Below are 26231 nucleotides of genomic sequence, written 5' to 3'. Positions count from 1 at the left end.
GGCACAGAGATTGGCAAGCTAAAAATAGCAATTCCTCTCTCAGAGCTAGCCAAGCATGACATATACAAACAACAGATCAAGAAATCCCTTCAACTCACTAATAGCAAAGATGATGTAAATGTGCTAGATGACACTCCAGAATTACTGTTTGGCCCAGAGGTAGATGGAAAAACTATGGTCACAGGGGTTTTACCTTTTTATGTCAGCCTGCATGTTCATGATAAAATACTACATAATGCAATGTTCGACTCAGGCGCCTCTCACAACCTTATGCCAAAAGCAGTCATGGAAAGATTGAACTTGGATATAACAAGACCATACAAAGACCTGTTTTCTTTTGATTCTAGCCAAGTCAAATGTTTAGGCCTAATAAAAGATTTATGTGTGTCTCTGGTTCAATATCCCAACAAAACCATTCTAATGGATGTTGTAGTCGCTGATATCCCACCTAAATATGGGATGCTGTTATCAAGATCATGGGGAGCCAAGCTCCAAGGCTCCCTGCAATTAGATATGTCATATGCCACTATCTCTGTCTTTGGGCAACCAAAAAGACTGTACAGGGAAACACTCATGAAGTATATGGTCAGCAGTGAAGAAAAGCCTCAAAACTTTCCAATATATGCTGTCCATTCGGACATAGACTCCTTCATCCTCTTCAATGACAGCACAAGCCTCTCAAACAATGACATTAGGACCGAAACACTCACACAAGAACAAAACATTGATCAAACAAGTATCACCTGCCAAACATCAATCAGCCCAACAATACACAGTATCCCTCCTCTAGTTGTCAAAGATTGTCAAAAAAGTGATGAAATTGTCCTAGAAAACAAATGGGAAAAGAAACCCCAACTCATGCTCACATTGCCATCCCATGAACAGAATTTTAAATCTCCTGTTCAGCAAGACATCCTGTGGGTCCTGGAATTTGATGGCTCAGTTAACAAGTTAGGGGCAGGAGCTGGAGTGTGGATACATAACAAAGAGAAAGACTATGCAGAAGGCAGGGCTTATAGATTGAATTTTAGATGCACTAACAATATGGCAGAATACGAAGCTCTGTTGCTGGCCCTAAAGCTAGCAAAATCACTACAAGCTCCTAAACTCTCCATCATGGGAGACTCTGATCTAGTAATTCAACAAGTGAAAGGAAACTTTGTCACCAATGACAAAAGATTGAGGTCCTACAGATCTGCTGTAATTGAAATATTAGAGACCTTCTCTGAGTGTGTTATCACAAAAATTTCAAGGGGCCACAATCTCCATGCACACAGCTTAGCTACATTTGCCAGCACCTTCAAATTCCCATTAGAACCCAATAACTGTTTCACAGCCGAGGTCAAATACAGACCCTCTATTCCAAACAATGTCAAAGAATGGCAAGTATTTGAGGATGACATGCAAATAAACAATTTTTTAACCTTGCAACAAGAGTTCACAGGATTAAATATTGATATTGATGGAGCAAGTCAATCACAAATACTTGAGTCAGCAAGTCAATCACAAATACTTGAGTCAGCAAGTCAATCACAAATACTTGAGTCAGCAAGTCAATCACAAATACTTGATGGAGCAAGTCCATCACAAATACAGTTTCAACAGTCTGCTCACCCAATGTCACCTAGAACAGCAAAACAATTACTGACTCCAACCATTTTCAGCAATGAAAACATTCAGCAAATTCACCAAATTGACTGTGAAGAGATGAGCAACGCTGAAGCTGAAATCATACAACTCAAAGACAATTTCCTTCCAGTAGGCCTTACCCCACTAGAGGATATTTTTGACTCAAATGACATCCCTAGGAAGCCAAAGATGCAGCCATTAGATGCAACAGTTGAAGAATGCAACATTGGTACTATTGACAAGCCTAAAATAATAAAGCTATCTGCCTCTTTGCCCCCTGATCAAAAGCCCAAATACATTGATCTCTTTAAAGAATTTCAAGATGTTTTTGCTTGGGGTTATGAGGATTTAAAGTCTTATGATACTTCTGTTATCCAGCATACCATTCCCCTCAAGCCCAATCAAAAACCATTCAAACAGAAATTGAGAAGGATCAATCCTGTGCTCCTTCCTTCCATTGAAAAAGAATTACATAAAATGTTCAAAGCTGGTATCATAGCACCAATCAGGTTCTCTGAGTGGATTTCAAATTTGGTCCCTACAAGAAAGAAAACTGGTGAGATTAGACTTTGTGTAGATTTAAGGAATTTGAATCAAGTATCACTCAAAGATAACTACCCGTTACCCAAAATGGATCATATTCTTCAAAGAGTAGTAGGGGCTTCAAGGATATCATTGCTTGATGGATTCTCAGGCTTCAATCAAATCCTAGTACACCCTGATGATCAAGACAAAACTGCATTTACAACCCCATGGGGAACTTTCAAGTATGTGAAAATGCCCTTTGGATTGAAAAACGCAGGGGCAACGTTTCAAAGAGCGATGGACATTGCTTTTGCAAAAGAAATTCATGACTTCTTGGTCATTTACTTAGATGATCTTACACCCTTTTCAAAATCTGACCAAGAACACTTGAAACATTTGAGACAGATTTTCATAACATGCAGGAAATATGGCATTTCCTTAAACCCCAAGAAGTCATTATTTGGCTTGGAAGAAGGGAAACTCTTAGGACACATTATTTCAAAACATGGCATAAGAATTGATCCAGATAGGATACAAGCTATCCTACAAATGCCTCACCCAAGGAATGTCAAGGAGTTGCAAGGATTCTTAGGGAAAATCAACTTTTTAAGAAGGTTTATCCCTAATTTAGCAGAATTAATCAGATTACTAAACAATATGCTAAAGAAAGATTCAAAGGTCAAATGGACTGTCGAAGCAAAACAAGCCTTTGAAAGTATAAAATTGGCCTTGACTCAAACCCCAGTGTTAACCAATCCTCAGTTTGACAGAGACTTTATCATTTTCTCCTTTGCCTCCCAACATACTATTGCTGCTGTTTTATTACAGAAAGATGACCAAGGGAATGAGAAGCCTATTGCCTTTTTCAGCAGAGCTCTTAGAGATGCCCCTCTAAAGTATCAAATTATGGAGAAGCAAGCCTATGCTTTGATCAAAGCTATTAAAGACTTTAGGATTTACATCCTTTACTCCCATGTTGTGGCTTATGTACCAAGTCCTATTGTCAAAGACATTCTCACCCAAGAAAACTTAGAGGGTAGGAGAGGAAAATGGATTGCCAATATACTAGAATTTGACATTGAAATAAAACCTACTAAGCTGATAAAAGGGCAAGGTTTGGCCAAATTAATGACAGAAGCAAATTTCCAAGCCTTAGATATCAACCAACTGGACAGTGAAACAGAGCTGGCGACTCCAAAGATCAATCTAGCCTTTGAACAATCTCCTTGGTACTCTGATATCTGCTATGTGTTACAAAACCTGTGTGCTCCCCCAGGACTGTCCAGAACTAAGTGTAGGTTCCTAAAAATGAAAACATCTAGATTTTGTGTGATAGATGGAAATTTACTTTGGAAAAACCATGAAGGTATATTGCTGCACTGTCTAATAGAGAATGAAACTAACAATATCATGCAAGATTTCCATGCTGGAGACTGTGGTGGACATTTGTACTGGAAGTCCACTGTGGACAAGATATTGAGGGCTGGTTATTACTGGCCCACCATGTTCTCTGATGTTAAGAAATTTACAACCTCATGCCACAAATGCCAACTGTTTGAAGGCAAAAGACAGTTGCTGCCACTTCCTTTGAAGCCCATTGCAACAGAAAGACCCTTCCAACAATGGGGCTTGGATTTCATTGGGGAAATTCACCCCTCATCTTCAGGACAACACAGATGGATTTTAACAGCAACAGACTACTTCACCAAGTGGATTGAAGCTGCCCCATGCAGACAAGCAAATGATTCAGTAATTATTCAGTTTTTGGAAAACAATATACTGGCTAGATTTGGCTGTCCAGACAAGATAATAACAGACAATGCTGCTGCCTTCAGATCCAAGAAAATGGTGAACTTCTGCCATAAATTTCACATTACTTTGGGCCATTCTACTGCTTACTATCCTCAAGGAAATGGTCTTGCTGAATCATCAAACAAAAGTTTAATAAATATCATAAAGAAAGTGCTGGAAGAGAATAAAAAGAACTGGCATAAAAAACTAGTAAATGCTTTATGGGCAGATAGACTAACAACCAAAAGATCAATTGGGACCAGCCCATATGAGTTAGTCTATGGATTAGAAGCCAGATTTCCTTCATCACTAGGAGTACCGGTTATGAAGCTTCTGCAAGAAAGTCAAGCAGAGCCAAATGATATGCAAAGGAGGATCAATCAGATAATCTGTTTACAGCAAACTAGAGAACAAGTTTTCAGCAGAGTGCAGATATTACAAGAAAAATTGAAAAAGGCCTTTGATAGGAGAACCAAAGCAGAAGATTTCAATGTGGGGGACAAAGTCTTAAAGTGGGATGCAAGAAGAGAAGAGAAAGGAAAACATGGAAAATTTGACTCTTTATGGAGAGGACCATTTGCTGTCCAAGCAGTACAAGGTAACAACACTTACTTCCTCAAGAGTCTGACTGAAACTGACTTGGATGAAGGTCCTGTCAATGGCAGGATGCTGAAGCATTATTTTGATTATTTCCCATGATTGCAACATCAGGTTCCCTTGTATATATGCGGATGTACATATAGTTTTCTGTTTTAGATTGTAAAATACAGTTTTCCAAGTGATTCACCAACCAGCAAGAGGCAATAGGATCAGAGGTCTTTCAAAAAGGAGGCACACAGTTTTGATACATCAAAGCAGCGAGATTTCAAGATTGAGATGGGCAGTCAAAGAACAAGGCAATCTGACCTGCTGTTCTTGGTCTTTCAAAAGAAAAACCATCCCCATGTGGAGCCACTGTTGGATACCTATACCAATAGGTTTCATATTTCATGATTGGCCAAGGAAAGTCCAAATATGCTCTGCTTTGATATCACAAAGATCCCATATTTCCTAGAAAACAAGAGGTGTGTAAAGTGTTTCAAATATTGATGACCTTATTTCAAATTTTGATGGATGGTCCAAAAGTCTAATCTGGATCATGCCATGTTTAAATTTTCTGTTGTAGAATAGAGAAAGGAGTCTGTCCAAACTGCTTAATCTTGGCAGACAACTAGTTTAGGTAGAGAAGAAAAGGATCCCAACAGCTAATCTGGGACCTTGGAAGAGATAAGGGTAGAAGTAGATAGAAAAGAATAAAGAAAAAGCCAAAGAAAAGAAAAGGCAAGTAAGGGTTTGCAAGTCCAAGTGCACCCTCCAATGGAGAAACAAAAAATGCTAGGAAAATAGCTGGGTAAGTAGTTGTGGTTGCAGAAAGGGCATTTTCACCATTGCACATATGTCAAAAGATGTATTGCCAAGGCAAAATCTATCAATGGACAAAGTGGTTAATTCCATCAAATTACAGCAAGGAGCATGACTAACCTCCCTTTCCCCCTTCACTCCATTATTAACATTCCCTTTTCAGCTGAGATTCATGGAGAAAGACCATGGTTTTATGGTGGTTCTTGTTCACACAAAGGCCACATTTCTTGTCTAAGATCTTTTCATTTTGATCTACTCTCAAAACTAAATCAATTTCAGATAAACTCAGTGAGATCCCCTTCATTTGCTCCCTCATTCATATTAACCTCTAATTCTACTATATAGCTCCCCTATCTTACCCTTCCCCTAATAATATTAACACTATGGTGTATAAAGCCCCAAATTCTATAAATACTCCTCCCCTTGGCATTATAGCCATATGTTCTTCAAAAGGAACCAAAGTGACCTCTGGTCACCTTGGTGAACCTATCACGTCCCATTCCCCCTTGCTACAAGCCAACTTGCTCCTCAAACCACCATTTGCATTGAAAAAACCCTTATAAACCCTCTTTTACCCTTAAATCCTTTGCAAAAATTACCCAAAGTCTAAAAAGCCCGCCTCTGGCACATTTCCAAAAGGTTAGCGCGCAGTTTGTTTTAATGGAAAACATTGAAAAAACATCAAAAAACCCACAACCCAAAGTTTTCCGCCCGCGCATATACTCCGAGCACGTTGTTGCTCCGCCCACCGTCGGATCAGGTCCCGAGGATCCGACGATCCACAACAATATCGGAGCGGCCCCCATGGTGGTTCTTTACCGCCCGAGAAAGTGACGTTGCGTCACGTCACGGGCAGGCCACGCGTCAAACAACAAGGGCTCTCGGAGCCAGGCCTGACACTTTCAGCGCCGTACCCAGACCGCCCCGAGAGACCGTAGCGGCTAGCCTTAACTGTAACCGCTACGGTCCTGACCACCAGCTGCCCTCCTATGTCATATCGCCACGTCATTTCTGCTTATCCTTTTGCCGTTGATTGGTCCACCTCGCTGATGACATGGCTGCCACCTCATCGCCCCCATGGACCAATTGCTTACCGCCACGTCACCCGATGACGTCAGCTGACGTCACTTGACCTTGACCCGCCAATGACGTCATGCTGACGTCATCACTAAAAAGCGCCAAAATGGTAAAAAGGTCCATATTAACCCAAAAAACCGTGTTTTTCTCACTTTTTACTCCTGTCGCTACTTCGGCTCTGCATGGCTGTTTACGTCCAAATTTTCGCCAACCTGCTCAGTTAACCAAGGCGACCTCCAGAGCTCCAACCGTGCACGCCTATGCGACCTCTGTTCGTCAATTAACAGGTATTTACCATTTGCTGCCCTCCATACGCCTGTTATTGAAATTAAAGTTACTCAGAGGGCTAAGGAGACCTTAAAAATTATATTTTCACCGGCCATTTCCCTCTGCACATCCACATTTGCAACTGTGAAGTCCAAAAACATCAGCCGAGCCTTAATACCTGTAATTTCGCTCAAAAACAACATTCACTGCGTATTCCCGGCAAATTTCTTGTTAAACTCAATTCACCCGCTAAAAGAGGACATAGTGAGACCATAGAGAAGCCCTGCTCCTGAAACAAACAGTATTTCAACTGCTGTTGTGTAAATTCCTCCTCTGGTATCTGAGATACAAACTGTTTTTACAGAAAATCACTTCTATTCTGTGTTGCTTCCATTAAACCATCCACCTACAATTGTTGAACTTTGAAGAAGATCATGGAGACTCCCATTGCTCTCAACATCAAGCCCCTCAATGCCCCTCACCAGGAATTGGAGTGGAAAGCCCTGGGAGATATGGATTACCAAATGCTGGACTGGTTTCTTATGGGCTCCAAATACAATATCCAGATGCTGAATGAGTTGAAAGCCCAGCACCTGAGTGGAGCAGACATCTTGGGGATTTGGGACTCAAACCTGCCAATCTACAACCTCCCCCAGGTAAATCCTATGCCAGAGTTGATATACAGCTGCCAGGAATGCTATGACCCAAACCAAAGAGCTGTCATCAGCCCCACAGGCTCAGTCCTGTTCCAGATCACCCCAAAGAGTATTAATGAGATGCTGCACTTCCATACTGCCAAGCAATTGACCCCCCTCAATATGCAGAATTTGATAAAGAAAGGGAGCAAGCTGTCAATTGACCAAATCATTAAAATCAATCAGTTGTTTGTAAAACCAGGCTCTGAATCAGTCAGAACTCCTCCTATTGGATATCAGTACTTGAATGAATTGGGCAGGATGTTAGTGGATTTGATCAGCTATGCCCTAGGATTCAAGGGAATGGAAGATGTGGATGAAACCATAATAGCAATGCTGTCTCTATTCTCTCCTGGTAAGCCCCCAGCTGTGCATTATGATTATGCTACATACATTGCAGATAAAATCCATGACCAGTTTATGAACTTGAAGAGAGAAAGACTATTCAGGTATACCTCATACATATACCACCTCTTCTTGTTTTATCAACCAGCTACCTTCTCTTTTCCTTTGAAGCAACTCAATGCCCAAGGAAATCCAAGATCAGTGGTGTTCTGGACCTCTGTCTTTCACTATACATCTGTGTCACCTTACACATACAATGAGTTCATTGACTTATTCATTTATCCAGCCTTGACAGTATTGCATGGTGTTCCTCCTCCAAGGCTAACTGATGATATGAAGAGAGTTCTTCACCTAAACAAAACCTACAGCATTGGTAATTGGTACCTCTACCAAAACCACACAGTCATCAGAATATATGGCTGTGAGTTGACACCTTTTAGATTGCCAAGGTATGTCCCCATGAGGCTTTTTGCCTTGGAATATTTCAGACAGTTTGGCAACTCAGACTACCTGCATTTTCAGAGCAAGAACAAGAAGTCACAGCTAAAGGTGAGGAGCCAGCTGGGTCCTTTCCTATATAACAGAAAAGAGGAGGGATGGAAAGAGGCAAACACTATCCTGGAAGGCCTCAGACTGCAAACTAGTTTTGAATGGATACCCTATGACCCCAATCATTTTGTCTCCCTCAGGAGGATAAAATACAAATTGGGTGGTTATGCACACAAGAGACAACCTGAGATTGAACAATATGCCAATGCATTAAGCTGGGAAGAGGGTACCTTAGAAGAAGAAATAACTGCTGAAGAGCTTCTAGAAAGAGAAGCTAGAAATATACAAAAGCAAGCTGACTTGGAAAATTGTGGACAGGTTCCTCATTCATATAGAAGACAGCTTGGAGCAGCTACTACATCATCAACAACACAGCAGCAAGCTGCCGGGAAAACACCACAAACAGCCAGTAAAGATAAAGGGAAATAGGTGGAACAACCACCTCCATTGACAGAAGAGCAAGTGGAAACATTGCTACAACAGCAAGAAGAGATGGAACAGCAGGAACAAGGGCAGCAGCAAGAAGAAGTGCCACTTAAGGAACAGCAACCCTTGCAGCAAGAAAGGGTGATTGACACTCCTAGTTCCACTGAGCAACAGGCTCAGAATATAGTGCCTCCTAGGGCAGAAACTACCTTTGATACATCGGTCCTCCAAACCCCACAAAAGGAGGACTTAACCAGGAAAAGAGATAGAGAGACTCCCCTGACTTCATCCATCAATCAGGGAGAGAAAAGGCAAAGGTTGAATGACTTCCCAGAAGATGATGAGGCAATAAGACAAGCATCGGGCATGGGCCCACCCAGCCGAGAAGTATCAGCCAGTTCATTCCAGCATGAACATGATAGAGCTATGGGAGGGGAGGTCAGCTCCTCCAGCCAGCACAAAGAAGGACAGGTAAGCATCAAACAGCAGTTTATCGACATTAAAAGGAGGAGTGATCCTATTAAAGTACAGCTGTACAATCATTTGCTGAACCTGGCTCCCACCAATCAGCAAAGACTCATGTCTGCCTTTGATGTAAGTGAAGGCAAAATGATCATGAGTCACTTCATGCCCACAACTCTGCACCCCCAATCTACCTCGGATTACCTAAGGACCAACATGGAGGTTCTGGCTAAAGATATACACCCTATGGATAAAATCGAACTGCATAAACAAACTGGTGAAATGGTGTATGGCTCCTTGGCAGATGAAACATTGGAAAACTACAAATTGAAGAGCAGCCTTGATAATACAGCCTCTCAGCTGGAATTGGAGAGAGCATCATCACAAGCCAAGGACAACAGAATCAAGTCCTTGGAGGATGTAATTATAGAAATAGGACATGATCCCAAAGATGTTAAAGGTATCCAGGAACTGTTGAAGATAAGGGATCAAGACATGGCTGCCTTAAGGAGGAAAATCAAGCTCCTAGCCACCATCCATCCTCAAACAGATGAAGTTGCTCAGCAAAGGCTAGAAAAGGATGCTACGGATTTGATGATATCCTTATACAAGGAGCTGGTTCGGACTCAAGACCAGCTAGGACAATCAGAAGCTGCAAAGGCAGCATTACAGACAGCATTAAAACAGAGAGAAGAGGGCCAAACTTCCCAGCCCCCTCCGGAAGTAATCAATCTTGAAGAAGCCCCTCCAACAACTACTCTTCCTCCTCAGCAGACAGGAACTACAACACCATCTACAGCAACAACTACGCCAACAACAGAGCAGACTCCTAGTCTGGATATGCAGAAGCTGCAAGCTGAGATCCGAGTTCTTGAATCCCAAATGAAAGAGCTTGATGAAGTCAAAAGGTCTTTGACTAAGGTGAATGAAAGATTTGACAAAAGCAAGCAGAATGAGGCAGCAAAGGAAAGAGAAATAAAAGTTCTAAAAAAGAGAATAGCTGAACTGGAAAAGGAGCTTGCACTAGAAAAAGTAACAGCAGAATTAAAAGCAGTCCTCTGGGGCAACATTGGTCGATCCATCACCAATCAGTGGTAGTATATTGAGACTATGGATGAGCAAATAGTACTCATCACAAAGGCAAACAAGGAAATACACAGAGCAAGAGCAAGCCTTGGCCACATGCCAGATGCTGCCAGCAGAATGATCAATATTTTAAATAACAAGACAAGCTCTCAGCTGGCCACCATGGGAATTACTAACAGGACTGAAACAATCTCAGTAGTTAAAAGAGTCCTGACACTAAGAAGCCTAGTTGGAACATTGGAGAGGAGAACACAGGACATGCAGACCGAAATCAACAAATTCCTGGACAGATTCCTGGCATTACAAAACAGAGGCCTCCCCAGCATATTAAGCAGTGTAGGAAGACTGCTTACCCTGGAAAATTACATCAAAAGGGTTGATGCCCATGCTGCAGCACAAATTGCAAAACAACCTAGTACCTCAGCAGAAACAGGGCCAGCATCAGGGCAGAATTTGTATGATAGGGTGGATAACCTGTTTTTTATCATGAATGAAATTGATCACCTGTTTGATACACCACCAAATTTCTTTAAGTATACAGAAGCAGATGAGACTATGGGGGCAATCATAAATCACCAATTGCCCACACAGGAAGTATGGAGGAATTTGACACAGATAATCTTATCAGGCCCGAACCTGTAGTGTTAATTTTCTCCAGTTTACGAACAATCATGCACAGGCGGAATTTTGGTGGATAACTCCACAAGGAAAGGACAGATGCTGAGCCAACTCAGCAGGGCTATTTACTCACCACAGCAGCAATCACAATCACAGGTGGCAGACCCAAAATACAGCGCACGAGCCATAAAGTCGGGTTCTCCAGCATTTGATCAAAGTATCCCAACCGACTTAGCAGCTCCCAAAGGCCAAAATATCTTCTGACAGAACATCAAGACGCCTTTATTTTGTATTCAATGCTGTAATAAATTTCTGATAATAATATCTCAAAAGTTGGTGAGAACATTAAGTCTGAGATAACTTAGAACTCAGATATTTTTGTAAAATCGTATGTATATATTCGCCCCCCACTGAAGCTTAAGGGGTTGTTGTTATTTTCATTTTGGAGATCTCACTTGCTGTAAAATTCTCAGAGAAATAATACAAAGGGTGAATGGAATTTCCAAAGCTGGGCGTACCTTGATGCATTGTGATGAATGGTGAATGTTGCAGGATTCCAGAGTGTTTCATAAAACAATAAGTCTTTCTTAAATCTCTGTGTTACATGTTTTCGAGGCTTTTGTTCTCTTTTATTGTTTAAATGTTTTATACTTAATAGAAAAGTAGAAGAATAGTTCCAGGATTTAATCATTGATTACCCTGAACTCAATCTAAGCTATTATCCATGTTTTCTTCAGATACAGTGAATGAAGTGTAATTCTTAATTGCTGCACTTTAAAACTATATGTTTTACAGTGATAGACATTCCCAGGGATTCAAGTTTGCTCCTGAGACATCTATCCGTTTCTCATACCTAGTTTGGTGGAAATACTTGAATACTTTAGTGAAAATTCTTAATTGCTTTCACTGGTTTTTTCACCTGTTTGTGTTGTAAATCAAAAATTTTGTTATATGAAGTATCCAAATGGCCCTGTAAGTTTCACCAATTCACCTCAAGGTCTCTAGACACCTACAGCCATAGACTCCATTGCCCAATGATATTTGACTCTTTGAACATTATATCACTAGACCTGAAAGAAAATCTTCAACCAAAACATAAACAAAACATGTGCGTAATACCTAGCCTAAAACACTATCATAACAGATACAAATCATAAAGAGAGAGCCCTCTCTGATCACAGTTTGGCTAGAAGCAGTGATCCAAAGATTGGTTAGTGGTTACCCCGGCCGTATTCCCTTGGGAGTCATAGGGAACAACCTGGGTGTTAATAGTAGGCTCCAAGCAAAGCTTCCTTCCGGAACCGTTCTAGCCTCAAGCCTCTAACAAAACTCCTTCCATGACTCTCTCCATGATGTCATAAATGGTGGATGAACATCAACACACAAGGAAACAAAGGTTTCCTGTACAAAATGGGGGAAGTGCGGAAGGCACGAGGGACTTCAGACCTGGTCAAGGGGAAAATCTCAGCATAATAACCTTTCTCTCTATTCTCTCCTCCTTAGGCCTTCCCTTTGAGGTCTTTTTATACCATCTCCAAAGTACTTTTTTAGTTAGGAGTTGTGTTATAGACATTTTTTTGCCTTACAGAATCAAGCATGAAATGTCCATAATCTAAGGGATCCAAAGTCCCTAAACATGTTGTTCCTACCCCTAGAGGAACAAGGCTAACAAACCACAGCAATTCACAGAAGTTCTCCACCAGAAACTGCTCAAAAACAGGTCAATTCAGGATCATTTCAGTGGTTACACTAGCTGTTTGCGCTGAATGTCAAAGCCAACACTGGCTACCTGCGTTGAATGTCAACTGGAACACTGGCTACCTACGCTAAACGAGAATGGACAAGTGGAAGGCTCATTTCTCAAGGTGTCAAAACCCAGGAAGCTTCCAAAATGACACTTGCCTCAGGGAATTTGACTGGTGATGAGTAAGAGGTTCCAAATCTCCAAGTGGAAGCAAGAACCTCCAAGTGGACTCAAGAACTGACAGAGGGAGAGGACACTAGTTAGATCTCAAGCTGACTCATCCTCTCTCCAAACATCTATATATGGATCTCTCCTCCATGAGATCTAGAGGCTGGAATCTTGTTATTGCAAAGAATTGCTGTAGGTTTGAGATTGGAATCATTGGGTGCTTAATGCTTTGAAAGGGGGTGAAGATAGGAATTCCATTTGCTGGGAAGGAGATGCTGGATTGGAGCCTTCTGGGTTGTATCTCTTCCTGAACCTTGTTATTCATCAATAAAGCTATCTTGGTTTCTCCTATATGCTGATGTATTTTTGATGTATGAATGCATTAGTATGTTTAGTTTATTTCTAATCCTAGAGTAGTTATGAATGTGAATATCTGTCTTTGTGTAGTGTTCTTCTCTTGTCGGAAGTAGCTGTTCTCTTGTCACAAGTAGCTGTTCTCTTGTGATCTTGCAGGAACCCGCTGGAGCTGGATAAGCAAGAAGGCAAGTAGCTGTGAACTCCCAAAGAGAAGAGAGACCAGATCGAGGGACAAGCGAAAGACACCGGTAAGTCTATTGATCTCTCTTCTTTCACATTTCATAAAGGAAGAAACTAGAATAGCTGTCTCTATTTTTTTCTAAGGCACTGTCACACCTTAGGTGGATAGGATCGTCCTACATAGGCATTTTTCCCCACAACAAATTGGTGACTCCGCTGGGGAAATCTGTTTAGTCATTTTATTTGTGTTTCTATCATTGTTTTTTTCATAGACTCGACAGCAACAATCGAACTGCATCTGCTTTTCCCGGATGCAAAGTAGACAGTTGCTGCTTTGATCCAATTGCTGGACTTGTCTATGATCTGAACAATGGGCTCACAAATGATTTGATGATCCTTGTGATAGATCTTAGTAGCCCTTCAAAGCATCCCTTTGATTACACCTTTGTTGTTGCTTTTATTTTCCCTGAAACAGTTGATTAAATAGCAATCTGTGACCCAGAACCTGAGGGAAACGAGAGTTTCTCCTTCAACGCAGACCCAGTGAAGGGATTCTGCATTTCAACACAGTTCCCGTGAAGGTTACCTGCGTTGAATGTCAAAACCCCTGTGTTTTGGTTGCGCTGAACCAGTTTTGCCTTGTGCAGCTAGGACTCTCTGCTCTGTTTTGCCTTGTTTTGATCTCTGATTTTTGCAGCCTGTAACCAGCATAGGTACCAGTCTGATAACTCCTTTTCTCTGCTTAGATTCCGCCTCCTTTTGTACAAAACGACTGTGAGTGTTTTTATGTGTTTGTGGTGTCATTTACAGTTTTCCTTTGCATGAGTGAAATAGTCATCCTATAGCCCTTGATTCAGATCTGTTGATTGTGATCTTAGAAGAGAGTTCATTGGTTGTTTGCAGATTGATTATACATTTGCTTTTGCTTATTGGTTTGAGTTTGTCTCTTTTAAGTGTCAAAACAAGTCTTCATTTCGAAAAGCGTTAAGTGTTGTAATCTCTTCTATCTTCTCTGATTTCGAAAAAGTAAACTTGTTTGTATTTATCATTTAAAAGCAAATTCAAAGTTGTACAAAAAGCTTTCTTTGTAGGCATCAATACTAAGAAAGCGGAAAACAAACACCTGCATTGTGCATTTGCATTTGATAGTTTGCATGTTGGATTTAGGAAAAGTGCATTAGAGTGTGCTAATTGCTCTTTGAGAAAAGATGGTGTCTTTCTTTTCCCTTAGTAGCTAGGATTTTCAAAGTTGAAAAGATATAAAGCTTGCTTATCATCTTTAGACTGCATTTAGGAATTGTATCATACATCTCGTGGTGAACCTTGAAAGGCAAACTTCTAAAAATATCAACCTAAAATAAATTGAATGAACTTAACAACGCTTTGCAACATAACGCACAACATAGAGGTCTAGGCTAGAGACGTGTTCCGGCGTCGTTAAGCCTGGTGACTGTCGATCTTGTGGATCGTGGGTGATTCCTCCTGAGGGACGATAGCGCCAGTACGGATTGTGCTCCCATGTACCGTCACGTATATATTGGGAGACCCCTATAGGCATAAAACCTTTATCCTTAGGAAGCCGTGTCGGCCGCCCTACTGATCGCAATGCACTGAACACAACATTCAGGAAGATCGACCGCCCGTACCCTAAAAAGTATTTTGCGGTTTTGCGAAAAGTTTGGTACACCCTCTGCCTAGAACTCTAGAGCAGTTCCTTTTGGCCTTTTTCAGACTCTATAACAGAAAAAGTCCATCCGAGCATTTGTCACTTCGGGCTCGTTAAAACATCGAAGGAGACTAGAGTCATCTTTAGCTTTTTCTCGACTCTTTAAAACTGAAAAAGCAAGTTGTGTCTAAGCGTCGTTAAAAATTTATTTTAAATGGAACAATCACCCTTATTCCTGCGTTGATCTTTAGGTTGAAAAAATGGAGCACACCAACCAAGGAATTCCCCTCGGTGGAAATCCTAGTCCCTTCTCCTCTTGGGGAGATGTTGGTGCACCCCACATGGCCACATTGTCGCTTCCAGGATTGACAATTGGCCTGCCAGTTTGGCTCTTTTCAACCAATGTCGTTCAGAACACCACCATTCCTGAACAGTCGAGTCAATAGTTAGACCAGACCAGAGTTGCCAACCAGCCTTCTACCTCATCCAACTCTTCCTCTCCTCCTTACTCTTCGCTTGACAGAACTGGTAAAACAAAAAACTAGGTTCCTAAGGAGAAGAAGGAAAAGAAGAAGGAAGAGAAGAAGAAGAAGGAGCCAAAGACGACTGGGGGCAAACAAGTGTCGTCTGACAAAAATCCACACACAGCACTAACCAGGCCTAAATCGCCATGTTTCATATGCAAGGGAGACCACTTCCACAGAGATTGTCCCTGCATCCCTCGGATACTAAGGGACTGGTCTCCCCGTTTGCACAATTCGGTAGCGTCGACCTCTGATAGCCATGTTGACAGCTCACCGTCAACTAGTGAAAGTGAAGTCCCAGGACAGAGAGGGAAAGCTAGATTTCCTTGCAAACTGTGTGAAGGCGATCACGCCATCCACCGTTGTCCCTTCTTAGACGAGGCTAAAAGAGTTTTGGAAGATCGCCCGATTTTACGAGCGCAACTTCCTCCTGGATATCAAAAACTCCTGCCAAGTCCTTCACTAGTTGAGAACCCGGCTGGCCCACCCAGGTGGCCAGCCGAAGCACCTATCATTGAAGATGAACCGTCTGGATCCATGCCTGATGAAAGTCAAAAGGTTGAGACGACAGTTGACCCGGTTTTGCCTTCAGAGGCTCTATCTTCAAATGATACCATCACAGAGGAGAATAAAGACGATACCGTCCAAATTCTCTTCATCAGCACTGACTCTGATGAACAAGGGGGCAATGCACCCATTCCTTTATCGCAGAAAGGAAGTTCGTCTGAGCGATATCCGGCCGTCTATTCGGTCCCACCACCAAGCAACCTGGTTGTGTCCTTTGACTGGAACCAACTAGGCAGACCCCGATTGCCAGCAAGCATACCGTTCAGAATTGTCGTTCAAATATACAGAATGGTAATGGCTAGCACTATCATTGATGAAGGGGCATCTGTGAGTATCTTTCCCTCTATTGCTTGGAAAGCGCTTGGTTCGCCAGCGTTTTTACCTGAAATGAGAAATCTATCAGGCTTTGATAAAGGAACCAGTCGACCTTTAGGGATCCTCCCCAATGTGCCCATAACATTGAAAGGGAAGACCGTTCAAATGAACGTGATGGTCGTTCAAGGACCCTTGGATTATAACCTACTCCTTGGACGAGACTATATATATTGCATGGGAGCTATAATCTCCTCACTCTTTAGAGTAATGTGTTTTCCGCATGAAGGAAGAATGGTCAAGCTCGTAGACCAACTTTTGTTTCCCTGATCACGCATCGCAAATAGTCATGTACCATCCCTAAACGGTCTATTCACGCAAGAAGTGTCTCAACCCACGGTCCGTCCTCCTGATGAGCGCGAGTAATCCGGGAGGATATGACCGGAACCGAGGGGGCATGCGTCCTTGTCTGCTTCGGCAGGGAAACTTTGGGTATAGAGTAGGTTTCCGCGGGAGAATATGACTAGTCTGTACCCCATCCATCTAGGAAGAGGGTTATTCTAGAATAAGATTCTTTTGTCAAAGTTATGTGAGTTGGCGGGCTACGTCGCTCACCTTTGTCTATTTCGGTAGACATTGCCGAGGAAGTGTTTTCTTTGAAAGATTAACGAGACAATCTTTGGGTAACCTGAAAGAGGTAAGCCTCTCTCTTTAAAACATTTGTTTTGAAGGAAAAGAAGTAGAGGTAACCTTGAAATCATACTTTATACCTGGGGGCATGCAAACCTTTTGGAGTGCAAGCAAAGAGTGGTTATTTATCTGTTTTTTGGGTTAGCCGTTTCCTAACTTGCATAAAGAAAGGATGCGGGGCATAGCTTTGTGAGATGAAGCTCCATAAAAAATAGAATCTCAATGAGACACTCTTATCATATGACTGGGTATTCGAGCAGTTTTAGCACAAAGTTCATGCTCGTTAAAAAATAAACGCAAGATCCGAGCAGTTTTAGCACGTAATTCATGCTCGTTAAAAAATAAACGTAAGATCGAGCAAATATTTCCACCCGCGTTTAAGCTCGTTAAAAAATGAACTATCCCGATAAATAACCACTGTGAATGTAATATCATCAGCCATTAAAGCCTTGGTCGTGTTTGCACCGTCACCTCCACTTTCCATTGGCCGATCGTTCACCTCCATATGATTGTTTACCCATTTTGAGGAACAACTGCGAAGAGTGATTTCATCTAGCCATCCTTGTGACACTGTCATGATTGGAAAATTCCAACCTGTACCTGGAATCAGCTGCTAACCCTGTTTATCACTCGTTCCTCAAAAGACGAGCCTTCTTTAAGCTCTTTTCAGCTGACTCGTAAAATATGAAAAGATTGTCGAGTCCTTGGCCTTCCAGCTCGTTAAAGGGACAGGAAGAGTTATTCCTCCTCTAGATTTTAATCTTTTTGGACCTGAGGGATTATTGCACAAAATGATCGAGTGCTTGTTCTATTCGGCTCGTTAAAACTATCGAAAACTCATCCCTTCTGTATTGTTTTATACTTTTTCGGACTTAAGGGATTAGATGACGAAAAAGGACTTTTGGAGTTAACTTTATGTACCTTTTCAGACTCTCTAAAAATGAAAAGGACCGAGTTATCCTTGTCATTAGACTCGTTAAAATCATTAAATAGCGACAAACTTGTCTTTAGACGAGAACAAATTTCACTATCGCTAGGCTCGTTAAAACATAACGATGGGCTTGCCTGAAGGGCAGGTTATAGAACAAGCATATGTTATCCTCCTCAAGCTTGACAAACATAAAGAGGTACTGGTCAGCAATGACTTGGGAAAAATTGGGAGAAACTAAAGAAAACTTTGATGGTAGCAAGTCGCTCTTGAACATGACACTTTTCCTCCGTACCACAATCGGGTTGGGTTGTTTCATTCACCGGTCACATCCATGGTCTCGCCATACCATCCAAAATTGGGTTAATGCTACCGATCCATCGTATCCATGTCGCCATATGTTCAAGAGAAGTCGTTCAGAAAAAGTCAACCGTGTCCCATCCACTGCCATACATTATCCTTCATCCTTTCATGATCGCCACCCTGAATCATATGTCACACATCGTTTTCACCTCCATTAAAATCATTAGCTTCATTCTGTGTCACTGATGTGGGATTCATCAAGGCCCTCCTTTCACGGATCGCTTCTTGTCGACATCAGCTCATTATCCAAGAAGTTGATCTAGGAACAACCCCTTCAGTACTTTGAAGCTTGCATGCCACAATGGCAAGTTTCTCGCTTCCGGCGACAGGTATACATCAATGAACTTCGACCGAAAGATTTTGCGTGGTGTTCGACGCCAAGTCCTTTATTCACACCACGTGAATTGTACTACAGTACCTTGAGGGTCATTATCATTATCGGTGATTCCTCTCGCGCTTGTTAACGGTTTACATCATTGACCGGTAATCAAGCGATGTCTTTCCATGTTCGACTTCAGAACATTTCTCACATGGATCGACTTGTACTTAGAGTGAAGATCGAATGAGTTTGAAGACCCCAGATCTAGTTTCATCCATCCGGGCTGCGATATATATTCAGGAAAGATAAAGACATTGACATGTCCATCATTGCAGCAGATAATCATCCTACTCAAAGGATGATAATTTCATCAAAATTATCAGTCTACCATCAGACGATTGTCTGTTCTATGTACAGAACAATGAATTTATAAAGCTGAGCATGGGAATTCCCGCCTCAGCTAGATCATGAAAGCAGTATGAAAAATAATGTATTGTATTGTATCTTATTACAGGTCTCCTCTCAGCATTGGATGAACTTCGGATCCCTCTAATAAAGCATTTCGCCCGATAAACAGCCTCATACTTTAGGGGGCAACTGTTATAGACATTTTTGTTACTTACAGCATCAAGCATGAAATGTCCACAATCTAAGGGATCCAAAGTCCCTAAACATGTTGTTCCTACCCCTAGAGGAACAAGGCTAACAAACCACAGCAATTCACAGAAGTTCTCCACCAGAAACTGCTCAAAAACAAGTCAATTTAGGATCATTTCAGTGGTTACACTAGCTGTTTGCAGTGAATGTCAAAGCCAACACTGGCTACCTGCGTTGAATGTCAACTGGAACACTGGCTACCTGCGCTGAACGAGAATGGACAAGTGGCAGGCTCATTTCTCAAGGTGTCAAAACCCAGGAAGCTTCCAAAATGACACTTGCCTCAGGGAATTCGACTGGTGATGAGTAAGAGGTTCCAAATCTCCAAGTGGAAGCAAGAACCTCCAAGTGGACTCAAGAACTGACAGAGGGAGAGGACACTAGTCAGATCTCAAGCTGACTCATCCTCTCTCCAAACATCTATATATGGATCTCTCCTCCATGAGATCTAGAGGCTGGAATCTTGTTATTGCAAAGAATTGCTGTTGGTTTGAGATTGGAATCATTGGGTGCTTAATGCTTTGAAAGGGGGTGAAGATAGGAATTCCATTTGCTGGGAAGGAGATGCTGGATTGGAGCCTTCTGGGTTGTATCTCTTCCTGAACCTTGTTATTCATCAATAAAGCTATCTTGGTTTCTCCTATATGCTGATGTATTTTTGATGTATGAATGCATTAGTATGTTTAGTTTATTTCTAATCCTAAACTAGTTATGAATGTGAATATCTGTCTTTGTGTAGTGTTCTTCTCTTGTCGCAAGTAGCTGTTCTCTTGTCGCAAGTAGCTGTTCTCTTGTCACAAGTAGCTATTCTCTTGTGATCTTGCAGGAACCCGCTGGAGCTGGATAAGCAAGAAGGCAAGTAGCTGTGAACTCCCAAAGAGAAGAGAGAATGGATCAAGGGACAAACGGAAGACACCGATAAGTCTATTGATCTCTCTTCTTTCACATTTCATAAAGGAAGAAACTAGAATAGCTGTCTCTGTTTGTTGCTAAGGCACTGTCACACCTTAGGTGGATAGGATCGTCCTGCATAGGCATTTTTCCCCACAACAAGTTGGTTGGGAACAGTTGGGCCACGGGCACTAACAGGTGGTCAGCAGGTAAAACCCGCGATCCCCGCCCGAAAAGAAGGAATTTTATATTTTTTAAAGTGTTTTAATACATACACGCGGGTTGGATATACACAGACCCGCGTATACACGTGTTTAACTCAGGGCAATGTTGCGTATAAGGGATAAAACACTGTTTTTTAAATTTTAGGACCAGGTCTGGAAGGAGGGGTTGCCCTAGGCCATGAGTACAGCATCACAAACCATAAAAGTGAGATTTGGAGCTATAACAAACATTTATTCCTTATCGTCCTTGAATAGCTTTACCTACTCTTCGAGGTCCCCAATTCGCTTATGTTTTTTACCATGCTTCCTCTTTTCCTTCTCTATCTATTCTATGTAATTGGAGACTATACTCATAGCTTGCTCATAAACTTCCCTTATTCCTTCACAGTGAGCTTCTAAAGGAATGGTCCCCCATTGAAGGCAAGTTGTCATAGCTCGGTACTTCTAAATTTCTGCAGTCATAACAAACTACCATGGTTCAATCACATGCAAAAATGATTTTCTCTGTGTAGTTACTGAATTAGTTGGCTTATCCTGAGTCTCTATTTCCACTTAAACGATTTCAAGCTGGGGCTTCACAATGTTTTTCTTATGCTTCCTCAGTCTTCTTTGTAAGCGCTACATTCTTTTCCTTAGTTTCATGATTTCTATCTTCAACTGCATATTCTCTCTAAATTGTGACTCATATCTATCATTAAGATGGGGTCTCCTTTTCATGCATTGCTCAATGAACTCTTGTTTTATAACAACTTCTTCCACAGGTCTCACAGTCCGTCCAAGGTTTGGTGGGTGGGCATCAATAAAGTTGTCGACTAGTTATTGCTTTGATCTAATTTATTCTATTTGTTCCTCAATGCAGGAAACAAGCCCAGCTTCTCTCTCTTCAGATGTCAGAGTCTCTACATCCTTCCTCTTTGGCTCTATATTCTCTCCAGGTTCTTGTGGAGTAGTTTTCTTGACACCCTCTTCTTGCAAATTCTCTACTGCCCGACCATCCTCTTCCATCTATTCAGGAATGGTTCCTAACCCTTGCAGGTTAGTTTAATAAACAACATCCTCCTCCCTCTACTCAGGAATGGTCTCTATCCCTTTTAGGTTAGTCTCATCAGCAACGTCCTCCTCCATTTGCTTAGGAATGATTTCTAACCCTTGCAGGTTAGTTTTATTATCAACATCCTCCTCCATTTTCTTAGGAATGGTCTTTGTGGAAGTAGTAACAATGATAAATTCCTCATTTTTCCTTCGATTGGCACTGGTTCTTGTGTGACAGTGTCGATCGCCAAGCCCTAAATTTACTCAATTGTTTCACCAATCGACACTAGGTTTTTAGTAACAATGTTGAGAATGGTTCCCTTAGCTTTCCAAAAAAAAAATAGGATTGGGGGAGAAGATTCTTCTTTCTCTATGCATCTAGAGGAACAAGATTTCCTTTCCCCTTTTGGAAAAGATGAAAGAAGATTGGAGAGATTAATATTTCATAAATTTTTGTTCTCTCAATGACTGTTGACACAAACCCTCCTTCTTCTTCTATATGCACTGATTATTCTATGCTTCCTTTTTCTCTTTCTGCCTCTGCGTCTTCGAAATTACCCTTCTACCCAGCAATGGACACTAGTTTTTGTGGAGCAGTGCCAATTGTGATGCTTGTTTCCTCCAAAATTTCCACATCCATTTGAGTAGGTGGTCTTGGTCCTTTTGTGGAAACACCACCTTCATTTTCATATAGAGATTATTCAACTACTTGGACAGGTGGTGCTGGTTCTTGTTTGCAAGCACCACCTACTTTGAACCAAAGGTTCTTCAATTGTTTGAACAAGTGGTGTTGGTTCTTGAGTGTCCGCACCACCTACATTTTCAAACAATTGCACTTCAATTGTTTGGAAAAATGATGTTGGTTGTTTTGTGTTAGCACCACATGTAACTACATCCAAGGGTGGTAATTTCCTTCTTAAATTGGCAGTTGACGCTGGTTCTTGTGGAGCAACATGGACTGCACTCTCTTCTATCTCCATTGCATCTATCTGTATTGGGCCATCAGGCATCACTAGAACAATGTCATGTATGGCCTCCTCTTCTACTGTTAATTATTCTTCCTCCTCCCTTGCAAGAAACATACATACAAGTTCTTCCTCTGCTAGCTCAGTGAACTTGGCCAAAACACAAAGGTTCGAGATACAGCATGCACCACCAATAATCTAACCAACACATGATTTATGAGAACCGCTAATTCTTGTTAAGACCATCAGGTAGATTCTGACATCAAGTGAAGGTTGCTCCATACATAGTATGGCATGTCTAAAGAATGAACCTACACATGACGAAACCAAAAGCATGCAAGGAGTTTGAAATTATATTTAAACAACATAGAGAAACAAACTTCGTAGGTAACATACCTCATAACATAATACACCACCTCACCCTGTGGTTATGGCATATGTTTATGATCATATGCTCACCATTTCTAGACCATTGTCTCCCGAACATGAAAAAAACAAATTAAGGAACTCTGCCAGAGGAGACTTCTGAGAGAACCATTTGTGACCTCCTCGCTACAAACTGCTAACAATTGAGACAGTTTCCTCAATGATTGAAATATCCAACCCATGAACTCTAGAATGATTTCCTTCCACATTTAATGAAAATTCAGTTGTAATAGCTTCATCAAATCCTTGTATCTTCTCCAAATATACATGTCGTCCTACATCCAAGAATACCTAAGAAGCATTTGCATTCCATCAGACCTAGTGTGTTCTTTCATGTTCATGTCTCACAATCTACCCACCCATTCTATAGCGGCTATGTAACAACACTCGGAGTGACAACAAACCATTGAGGAGGAGTGTCGATAGGTAGATTTGCAGTGAAAGAGTTGTGATAGTGATTGGGTGTAGTGAGATTGAAATCTGGAAGGGTAATAATGAAATATGGAAAAATCAAGGTAGATAATGGTAATAATGGATGATAATAATGGTAATTACTTTGCAACAATAGAAAGGACTATTCATTAATAAAATAATACTAACTTAAGGTCCTGATGGGTATGGATAACCATGTGAGGTATGGTGGAAATCATGGAGTGTACACACTTAGCACAAGTTTCGATAAAGATGATAACTAATGATTATTGTAATTTAATTATGGCATATTTTCATTTATTATAATACCTCACCCCAACTAAGGGATCACCATCCACAATCATATCAATTCAAGTCAGATGAATTATCTATAAAATCCACAAAAGTCAATCAGGGGCGTACCTAGTGACTTAACTTGATGGAGTAACAAAATCAGAGAAGTAGCAACATCAGAGCGAGTTAAAACACCTAAGGAGTAACAACCTTGAGGGAGTATCCACACCTGAGGAGTAATGGCACCATTTGAAAACTTAGTTGAACTTGCGATGGAGTAACAACACCAGAGGAGTAACCGCATTGGAGGAGTAACAACACCAAGTACTTAGACAAAATTGGAACCCAATAACAACACCTGAGGAGTAACAGAACCAGAGGAGTAGCAACACAGGAGGAGTAACAACACCGAGTACTTAGACGAAATCATGGCTGAGTAACATCATCAGAGGAGAGAAAACACTGGAGGAGTAACAAAACTAGAGGAGTAAGAACACCAGAGTACTTATACGAAATCACGATGAAGTAACAACACTGGAGGAGTAACAACACGAGAGGAGTAAAAATACCAGTTAAGTACTCAGATAAAACCACCATGATCTGAGTAACAATAGTGGAGGAGTAACAACACGAGTGAGATACATGTAGGAAAAATAATGATATATTGCTTTTTTTATATTAGGGGTGCAGAGGAGGGATTCGTTGCACTAATAACTTCAAAACCAGAGTTATGAGAGAGATATTTAATAAAGGAGTCTCTTGAATTTGGACGGTGATATAATATGAGGCAATGTCCATTCACGATCAAGGGACTATGTGCCTCATCAATTCTTATAACTCTAAGGGTCCCATTATCAAACATCATCTCAACTTCATATGGTCCCATCCACTTGGAGAAGAGTTTTCCCTTAAAATCCTTGAACCAAGAATCATAGATTAATGTCCAATCCCCTCTTCGAAAAAGCTTTTTCTTAATAAATTTATCATGTCATTTAGTTTGCCTTTATTGTATTGCAACTATTTTTTGGACAGATACAAAAAAAATTTCATCCAACTCATTCAACTATTCCAGTTAGTGTTTATGGGCTTTTGAAAAATCTAAACCTACTTCAAGGGTTTTCTTTAGCATGTTAATTTCAAATTCCACTGGAAAAAAGGGGATTTCTTGTAGACAAGTTCATATGGTGAAAACCTTATTGTGTTCCTCCATGTTGTTATACATGCCCACAGTGCCTCACAAATATTTTCAATCCAATTCTGTTGATGGTACACTACAATCTTTGTAATAATATTCTCTAGTACCTTGTTTGTGATTTTGACTTAACCATTCGCCTGAGGGTGATATGGAGATGTTACCCTATTCTTGTTTCCATATTTTTTCATTAGTTCTGCATGAGAGGTGATGTAAATTGTGCCCCTCCATCTGAAACTATCTCTCTAGGAGATCTATACCATGCAAGAATTTGTTCAAATAAAAAGTCAGAGAGAGCCTGTTCCGTTCCAAACCAGAATGTGAAATTTCTACTGTGAAGATAGATTAAACGACCCAACGAAATCGATAGCCCATTTTTCAAAGGGCTCAAGAGCTAGTTGGGGCTGTAATGAAATATCATCGGTCTGACTAGGCTAACCCATCTACTGGAAACTATTGCACGATCTAACATATTTCCTCGCATCACGAAAAATAGAAGGCCAATAATATCCCATTTGCAACACCTTATGAATAATTTTTTTGGTTTTGGACTATAGGTTTGTGAGAATTTATTGTTTTTCTTTTCTTGAGTGATGTTATAAATTTTGGGAATTTTATTTCTTTCTTGAAATAATTTTCCATTAAATGCTATTCAGAACTATTAATAAATATATTCTTAGATCATTTATATTTTTTAATAACTTCAAACATCGACCATATTAACACTATCACTACTAATACATGATTGACCTGTCTCTTAACAATTTTTTGAAACGCATGTACTTCACAAGGTTTTAGTCCTTGATGTTGTTACTTTTCATTATACATCAAGGGCTTCTTTAGTCATGGTAGTGAACACAATTTTGGTTTTTGGACTTCAGGTTTGTGGGCATGTATGGTTTTTCCAATGACATTCATTTTGGAAATCATTATTTAAAGGTAGAAACTACACATAAATTTATCCTCCATTGGGATCCCAATAATGCGTGTCTTTAGACACCACCACTTCTCTTAGTGTTTTGTGTTCTCTTATCGAATCTCACTAAAAATTAAGATGGTTGATGAATGATTTAGACCAAAACTCCAAAAAATCTTTTTTAGCAACCATTGGGATCCCACATAACTTGTCTTTAAATAGAATTACTTCTGTTATTTTGTAATCCTAAGAATTATGTAAGCAAGAAATCTCTTCAATAGAAATCTTGGTTTAGTGAAAACTCTTAAATTCTCTAACAACAATATATATTTCATGTTTAGGAACCTATTTCTATTAGAGGCATAGCACCACTCAACAATTAACCCTCAATTCATGGAGGAGTTCAATTTAGATGGAAACAAACATGCTTCCCTACTCATCCTAAATCTCTCACGCATTAGGGTTTGTTCAAGATCCTAAGCTTCTCCACCATCATTCAAGTTTGGCACACAAAGTGTGTAGCTAGTATATTAA

Source organism: Pinus tabuliformis, chromosome 9 (genome assembly GCF_031772625.1).
Source record: "Pinus tabuliformis cultivar Carrire ecotype Pingquan chromosome 9, CPIR1, whole genome shotgun sequence".
Classification (NCBI taxonomy): Eukaryota; Viridiplantae; Streptophyta; class Pinopsida; order Pinales; family Pinaceae; genus Pinus; species Pinus tabuliformis.
This window is presented reverse-complemented; position numbering follows the sequence as displayed.